This window comes from Lynx canadensis, chromosome E3 (assembly GCF_007474595.2).
Source record: "Lynx canadensis isolate LIC74 chromosome E3, mLynCan4.pri.v2, whole genome shotgun sequence".
In the NCBI taxonomy this organism is placed as follows: Eukaryota; Metazoa; Chordata; class Mammalia; order Carnivora; family Felidae; genus Lynx; species Lynx canadensis.
In genome coordinates, this window is record NC_044318.1 from 25,168,922 (window position 1) to 25,178,043 (window position 9,122).

Genomic DNA, 9,122 nt, shown 5'->3' on the forward strand with positions numbered 1-9,122 from the left:
TGAGCCAAGTTGTCATAGAACTTGACATTTTGTTTGTTTCTCTTCCCCAAGATCAGAAATTCCAAAATTAGAAAGAAAAAATGGAAAAAAATAACACTGCATGGCAAATGGACACTAAGTTCATAAAGAACCTTTTTAAAAAATGAGATATTATGAAAGAAAATACCATGAAAATAATAATCTTATGAAAATTGTTTTTTAGGCACAGTGAATTAAAAACATTTAATGTTTATATTTGAGAGACAGAGAGAGACAGCATGAGCAGGAGAGGGGCAGAGAGAGAGAGGGAGACCCAGAATATGAAGCAGGTTCCAGGTTCTGAGCTGTCAGCACAGAGCCCGACGCCGGGCTCAAACTCACAAGCCACCGTGAGATCATGACCTGAGCGGAAGTTGAACGCTCAACCGACAGCCACCCAGGCACCCCTAGGCACAGTGAATTTGAGCCTTGGTCTTCATGAAGACACTACAGCTTATATAGGAAACTATAAATATATAAGACTCTAGGGAAAAAAGTCAAAATACGTATTACTTAACATTCTGTAAGCCTAAGAAAAATCTTGAGGGAAGGGAAAAGGATAGCCAACTGAATCATCACTTAAGGCACAGAACTGTGGGGGCACCTGGCTGGCTCAGTCAATAGAGCATGTTACTCTTGATCTCAGGGTTGTGAGTTCAAGCCCCACGTTGGGTGTAGAGATTACTTAAAATATTTTTAAAAAGAAAAGAATACAGAACTATGAAAAATTTCTGGGTCAGAAGGGTGTTCCAGATGAAATCACAGTTTGTGAAAACATACAACTTGTAAAAGCTCCTTTGTGGGTGCATAATAAAGTCCCATGTGTTTGTTCTCTTTCCAGTATTATTCATTGACCAATTCCAAAGAAAAAGAGCCATTTGATACAGTGAACTGCCCGCTGGCTGTTGCTATGTAAATGGTCTACTGCTTCTCACTGGCTGTATCAAGGGTCACCTGCTTTGATTCTCCTTTGTTTTGAAGTTCTTCCAAATCTAACCTCTCAGCCAGAGACTTGGATTAAGTGATCAACAGTGGCATCACCTGAAGTTTTTAGGTATCTTCTCTGTGCACTATTATCTTTCTCCATTAGTGTGGGGGGAGTCCTGAATACTTACTCAGTTTCACTGGCACCATCCATTACTGGATCAATTGCCACTGTTGCACTGCTCTTATCAAGCTCAAGCTGGGAATCATCAGATGTTTTGGTCTGTTTGGTACTAGGTCCTGCTTCCTGATTACTGTGTGCAGAAGCATTGCTACAGTGAGAACTGTCACCAGTGTCTTCTGCTCCACTACTATCTTCAATCTGTTGTTTCTTGCCTCTCTGTAGTCTGTTCCTGGCCTGTATCTTCCGTCCTTCCTCAGTGTTGTGACTGAGTGCCTGCTGATTATTGCTTGTTGATCCCGGCTAATACTCCCTCTTGATGAACTTCACACTCATCACAACTTGGATAACTTTTGCTGATGAGTGCATCAAAGTTTGAGTCTGGTCTTAGTGATTTTTTAGAAACTAGCCTTTTCCTACAGGTAGGACGTTCTTTATTGCCACTTCCGTGGGCTGTGGTAATGCAGTCTGCACAAAACCTATGTAAACACTCCTTTGCTCTTCATGGTGTTCTTCAACATATCCAAACAAATTGGGCACATTAGTTCTTTGTGTAGACTTGGAAGTGAAACCACAATGTCCAAGTCATCCGTTATTGCCTCCTGAGGTGTTGGTTGTAATTCCTATAAGCTGAGTTCCCATTTTGCTTACTGGTTGAATTCCGTTTGTCTGCACAGCCTGAGAGGTCTCGGCTCCTGCCTCAGCCCTGGACTCGCTGGCTGTGGCCAGACCCAGACTCATGTACGAGCCGTACGATATCAGAACGTATTTCTTAATGAAAAATGGCCTGAAATGAAAGTCAGTGGTAGATCTGGTGACTGAAATCTAGGAAAAGCTAAGAGGCATCTCATCATTCTTTAGCCAGAAGACCATTTTATAATTGACTTTCGAATCCTGAATATATAGGGATCATTAAGAGCCTGAAGGATGACTTAAAATTTTCAACTGAACTACACTAACATGATATTCATGAACCTGGGGGTGGGGGTGCGTGTGAAGGCCTCAGGACTGGACCCTGTGAATGCCAAGAATCTACTCTAGGTTTGAATCCCAAATTTGCCTTGTCACAGAGGCAGTATTCTAAAAATCTTGCTGTTAACTATCACCTTGCTTCAGTCGCAGGGTAATCCTTGAGCTACTCATTTGTGCTTTAGTCTCACTGCCATAGGAGCCTCAAACAAAGGTGAGATATTTTTACATTCTTTGCTTCTCTATCCAAGTAGCCTCTGTGTCCTGAGTTTGGGCTCCCCATCCTTAGAGAGTTCCTGATGGCTTTTATGTTGCAAAGCTGGGGAAAGAGAGAGTGCAGGTAGGGTTGCCAGATAACATATGGGATGCTCAGTTAAATTTGTATTTCAGATAAACTAGTAATAATTCTTTAGTCTAAGTACACCCCCCCCAATTATTTGTTGTTTATCTGACATACAAATTTAGCTGCACATTCTATATTTATGTTTGCTCAATTTGACAACCCAAGTGGAGAATAAAATTTATAGCTCCAGGAGCCCTTACCCAGGAGCCATAAGGCTTTTGTCTAGGGGAGTACAAATCAGTTCAAGAGACTGCATTGAGGGTGCAGGAAGTGGAATGGTAAACTCAAGATTTGGAGTATTGGGGATGGCCTCTAGGGTTGGGGCCTAAGTCTGGGACCTGTGCTTTACTGCCACGTGATTCCAGAGAGAGTCCAGCCTGCCCAGAGAGCTGGCAGTGGGCATGGGTGTTGTGGAAGCTAAAGAGTTTAGTGGCTGGGGAGCCACACTGCCCAAACCCCTGCCAAATAATCCAACATTGTTGTATGACTCAAGAGAGGGAGCAACAGGGGCAAATAGGATTTATCTGATACATTTAAAGTTCTTAGGTCAGTGCTTGGCACAAAGTAAGTGCTTTAGTGAACATTTAGGACAAATGGAGTAATATGATGTTTCTTGAATTTCCATAGCATACACCAAAATAATACTCACTGTACTTCTATCAGAGAAGTTTCTTTCGGTCCCTCCTTTTCTGAATGTCCATGAATTTTGCTCTCGTAGGGCATATCTACTTTGGCACCAGGCATAGCAGTCACAGAATCCCTATAGCATCAATTTCACTGGCCAAATACAGAAAAATACATACTATTTGAGCACCATAAGAATATCACAGCACCATCTAAAAATGTTCTCAGCCTGTTTTTAAGCATTCTTCAGTACAGTATTTTAGCACAGCTATTTGGAGAGTCTCTTGGAGGTTTGTGAAAAAGGAATGTGACCAGTATTTTTCAGTTTACTCAGCCTAATTACTAAATGATTAATAATAAAATTACTTCTATACCTTGAGGTATATGTGTGATTTTGAACATGGTGGATCCTTAAGGTAGCACGTGAAGAGCGGAGACTGAATGCTCCTCATCTGCTGTGAGCAAATCTGCCAGACAGATGAGCTCCAGAAGGTCATTCAGCCTCTCTGAGCTACAGTTTCTCATTTGGGCTCAGAATTAAATATCACTAAGGTTCTTTCCAATGCAAAGAGAATGCTATTTGCTATTCAAAGACCTAGATTTAGTCCTGGCTTTGCCAGTTATTAGCTGTGTGACCTTGGGCAAATTATAAAACCTCTTTCAACCTCTGACTTCTCACTTGTAAAATGGAGATAATAATACTTCCCAGGTTGTTCCAAGGGCCAAATAAACCAATATACGGGATAATACTTTCTAATAAGTCACAAAGTAATAAATTAATGCAGAGGCATCAATCTCTACTTTTAAGAGTAGCTGATCATAAAGCAAAACAAAATAAAGTAGTTTTTATTTGTGGTTTTGGGTTTCTTTAAAAGTCACAAAACCAGAAAAATTATAAACGTACTTACTGGACCTTTATAGCAACAGGCATTTAGTTTAAAATATTAATGATTTATAGTACACAAAATGGTGCACTCTGGGAATTCTTGGCCATGGTGAAGGAATAGAGCTATCAGCTCTGATATAGAGGAGCAATGAGCCAACACTAAGGAACAGCTGGGCAATTGGTTTCCAGCAAGGCACAAAACACAACCTATCAGATGGCCATGAAACATTTTGCTTCTTGGGACCTAAAAAAATCATACTTCTCACTGGGGACAATCCCTAAAGAATCAAATTGTATACAACAATTTTGATGGGCTCTGTGGTGTGTGGGGAGTGGAAGGAGGGATAATTTTAGGTAAAAAGAAATCTGCTTAACTATTCCATGACCTGAATAATTTAGGCATACAATGCATTGAAATGAAGTTGGAAGTCCTAGCACAGTGGACTGACATTCTTGGTAATGCATTTTCTTCTACTGAGAGTCTCTAGACTGCTCCATGGGATCCCAGGATTCATTAGAAGTTGCAGCAGGGCCAAGGGAAAATTCCCATGGGTTATTAGAAATTGGATGTATGTATTCGGTTTGATTATATATCTGTTTGGGATATATGATAATTAGCTAATGTCAGTTAGTCAATTAGTGATGGGGTTATTAGTTACTGACTAATAGATGCAGACTTTAGTAGAAGCCTACTGTGTGCTAGGCTTTGTGTCAGGAGCTGGAAACACAAAGTTAAGTAGGACTGGTCTTCACATCAACTAGCTCACAGAGTGGTGGAGGAGAATGATATAAAAACAGATACTGTATTTATAACTCAAGGTGTTAACTGCATACATCTGGATTCTGCCACTTCTGTTTATTCTTTCTGAATCCTGGTTTCCTCATCTGTGAAATGGGAGTAATAACACCGCCCTTACAGTATGTGCATAGTTGTTTGCATAGAGCCTGGCTCCTGATGTATCCTTGTGTTCTCCCCACCCCTACATGGAGAGTGGCTTGGCAATGGGAAAGGCCATGCCTTCTTTTTGACTGACTGATTTCGTATGGCTTTTTCAGTTTACAAGGAAGAGCTGGGCAACCTGAAAACTGGGAGACTTCTTGTAAGGAATTCTAATAGCCTGTCAGCTACTCTGTTATTCTGGGGGTCTTTACCTCTCTCTCTCTCTCTCTCCCTCTCTCTCTCTCTCTCTCCCTCTCTGATTTCCCTCATCAGCCATCTCTGGGTTTTGATTTAATCCATTAGTCACCTTCCAAAGGAAGACCCATGATTGGAAGACTCAATTAGATAGGAGATGACTTACCATCCAATATAGAAGACCCACCATAGGTGCACACTCTGGTCCAGGGAAGCCTATCCAATGTAGCTAGACATTTTCTTTCAAAGCCCAAAATGAACAAAGCCTGATATTTTTCTAAGATTTTATTTTAATTCCAGTTAGTTTTATTTTAATTCCATACAGTGTTATATTAGTTGCAGGTGTACAATATAGTAATTCAGTACTTCCATATGTTACCCTGTGCTCATCACAAGTGAGCTTCTTAACCCTCAAGTCTTACTTAACCCATCCCCCCAGTCTCCTTCCCTCTGGCAACCATCAGTTTGTTCTGTATAATTAAGAATCTGTTTCTTGCTTTGTCTCTCTCTTCTTTTTTCCCCTTTGCTTGTTTGTTTTGTTTCTTAAATTCCACATATGAATGAAATCCATGGTATTTGACTTTCTCTGACTGATTTCGCTTAGCATAATACTCTGTAGCTCCATCCATGCTGTTGAGAATGGCAAGATTTCATTCTTTTGTATGGCTGAGTACTATTCCATTGCATATACACCATTTCTTCTTTATCCATTCATTAGTTGATGGACATTTGGGCTGTTTCCATAATTTGGCTGTTGTAGATAATGCTGCTATAAACATAGGGGTGCATATATTCCTTCAAATTAGTATTCTTGTATTCTTTGGGTAAATACTTAGTGCAGTTCCTGAATCATAGGGTAGTTCTATTTTTAACTTTCTGAGGAAACTCCATACTGTTCGCCAGAGTGGCTGCACCAGTTTGCATTGCCACCAACAGTGCAAGAGGGTTCCCCTTTCTCCACATCCTCACCAACACCTATTGTTTCTTGATTTTTTATTTTAGCCATTCTAACAGGTGTGAGGTGATATTTCATTGTAGGTTTGATTTTCATTTCCCTGATGATGAGTGATGTTCAACATCTTTTCTTGTGTCTGTTGGCCATCTGTATGTTTTCATTAGAGAAATGTCTGTTTCTTTTCATGTCTTTTCATCTTTTGCCCATTTTTTATTTGGATTGTTCATTTTTTGGGTGTTGAGGTGTGTAAGTTCTTTATATATTTTGGATGCTAACCCTTTATCAGATATGTCATTTGCAAACATTTTCTCCCATTCTGTAGGTTGCCTTGTAGTTTTGTTGATTGTTTCTTCACTGTGCGGAAGCTTTTTATTTTGATGAAGTTCCAATAGTTTACTTTTGCTTTTATTTCCCTTGCCTCAGGAGACATATCTAGAAAAATGTTGCTATGGCCAATGTCTAAGAGGGTACTGCCTGTGTTCTCCTCTAGAATTTTAATGTGTTTCTGTCTCACATTTAGGTCTTTAATCCATTTTGAATTTATTTTTGTGTATGGTGTAAGAAAGTGGTCCAGTTTCATTCTTTTGCATGTTGTCATCCAGTTTCCCCAACATCATTTGTTGAGGAAACTATCTTTTTCCATTGGATATTCTTTCCTGCTTTGTTGAAGATTAATTGGCCATATAATTGTGGGGATATATTTGTATTTTCTGTTCTGTTCTATTGACCTATGTGTCAGTTTTTTTTTTTTTTTAATTTTTTTTTTCAACGTTTATTTATTTTTGGGACAGAGAGAGACAGAGCATGAACGGGGGAGGGGCAGAGAGAGAGGGAGACACAGAATCGGAAACAGGCTCCAGGCTCCGAGCCATCAGCCCAGAGCCTGACGCGGGGCTCGAACTCACGGACCGCGAGATCGTGACCTGGCTGAAGTCGGACGCTTAACCGACTGCGCCACCCAGGCGCCCCTATGTGTCAGTTTTTGTGCCAGTATTATACTGTTTTGATTACAACAGCTTGGTAATATAACTTGAGGTCTGAAATTGTGATGCCTCCAGCTTTGTTTGTTTGTTTGTTTTTTTCCCAAGGTTGTTTTGGCTATTTAGGGTCTTTTGTGGTTCCATACAGGTTTTAGGATTGTTTGTTCTAGTTCTATGAAAAATGCTGTTGGCATTTTGATAGAGATTGCATTAAATGTGTAGATTGCTTTGGGTAGTATAGACATTTTAACAATATTCTTCCAATCCACGAGCATGGAATGTCTTTCCCTTTCTTTGTGTCATTTTCAATTTCTTTCATCAGTGTTTTATAGTTTTCAGAGGACAAGTCTTTTCACCTCTTTCATTAGGGTTATTCCTAGGTATCTTACTATTTTGGGTGACCTCTCTTTCTGCTGCTTCATTATTGGTATATAGCAATTTAACATATTTATGCCATATTATTTTTTTTAGTTTATATATCGCTTATTTCTGCTCTAATATTTATTATTTCCTTCCTTCTGTTTGTTTTAGGTTTTGTTTGTTGTTCTCTTTCTAGCTCCTTTAGACCCAAGATTAGGTTGTTTGAGATTTTTCTTGCTTATTAAGGTAGACCTGTATTGCTATAAACATCCCTCTTAGACCCTCTTTTGCTGCATCCCAGAGATTTTGGACCATTGTGCTTATATTTCATTAAGGTTGCTATTTTTCAAAATAGCAATAAGGGCTAGTGTAAATGACTTGTAAGCTTCTGGCTGTAAGACACAGACTTAAGAACTGAAGAGTTTGTTGATTTGGGGACACACAATAACTACTCGAAATTGTTCACATAAAATGTGCTTTACATGGTCACTTATTTTATCCTTACAGCAACCCAAGGAAAGTGAGGATTATTACACTCAAGAGATAACAAAACTGGGGCTTGCAGAGCTTAATGAAGTTGTGTCAGTGCTAGAACCAGGTTGTGATGGAGTAAGTTCTGTTGGAATCCCAAGCCTCTTGTGATGTCATGAGGGCTTTCTCTTCTGAGACCTACACAGGAAACCTTTTCTGAAGTCAGTACCAGCACTGGTTATATTTCTTATTGCTCACTGGTTTGTTTTTATCTTTTTTTTGATCTTTTTTTTTCATGTTTATTTTTTAGAGAGAGAGAGGCAGAGAGAGAGAGAGATGGAGTCACAGAATCCAAAGCAGGCTCCAGGCTCTGAACTGTCAGCACAGAACCTGTAGCATTGCTTGAACTCATGAGCCATGAGAGGGGAAAGGATGACCTGAGCCAAAGTTGGATACTGAACTGGCTGAGCCACCCAGGCACCCCAGTTTATTTTTATCTTTAGGACATTCAGGAAACTGCTTATTTTATTCCCTTATTTACAGTGGCTAATGGAAAGCTTTGAGTCAAAACTGTGGCCCTGAATATCAAGTGTCTAGGAATTCATGGCATGGATTTCATGTACTAGCTTTACTCCTAGTCTCCTTATTATTTGCCTACCTTTATTTTCTCCTTTTCACATCATCTCACCCAGCCTTAGCCTGTTGACATGTTGTGTGTATCTTTGTGAACCATCTTAAATCCTGTTTCAAAATGGGCATAAGCAAATAAAAAATTCCTAGTAGGTATTTATTACATCATGATGACAGCTATGATCTCAACAGCTTCCACCTATACCACCTATTTCCATGGTCATTCCTAGAGTCATACCTTTGAGTGGACCTTCTCTTCACTCTAGCCTTGAACTCTAATATCTTATTTTCTGCCTATTCCTTCTTCCCTGACTCCTTCAACCCACTCGCTCTTCAACCTCCTTGACATCTTTAGTGCCTGGACCATTAGTCCCCTCCTGGTTTCACTCCCTTTCCTAACTAAACCTCACCTCCTCTCTGAGACCCCACTTCTCTCTTCTTTGGTCCTCCTGAGCCCCAGCTCAACTGTGGGGCCCAACTGTGGATCACATCACCCACATGCCTTCCTTGGGCAACCTGACTGTGGCTGAAAAAAGCCACAGATGAGCATCAGCCTACCTTCTAGCCTTTGTGCTTCTTTGGCCTTTTCAGAGACCTTTCCCTGGGACCCTGATCAGATATCTCTCTGACCTATCTTACTCACATG

General features: G+C 40.2%; 1 pseudogene; it reads right to left on the reverse strand.

The window, feature by feature from the left end:
• Positions 1-777: 777 nt before the first annotated feature.
• On the reverse strand, positions 778-1,864 carry LOC115503900 (annotated as a pseudogene).
• Between the last annotated feature and the right edge of the window lie 7,258 nt (positions 1,865-9,122).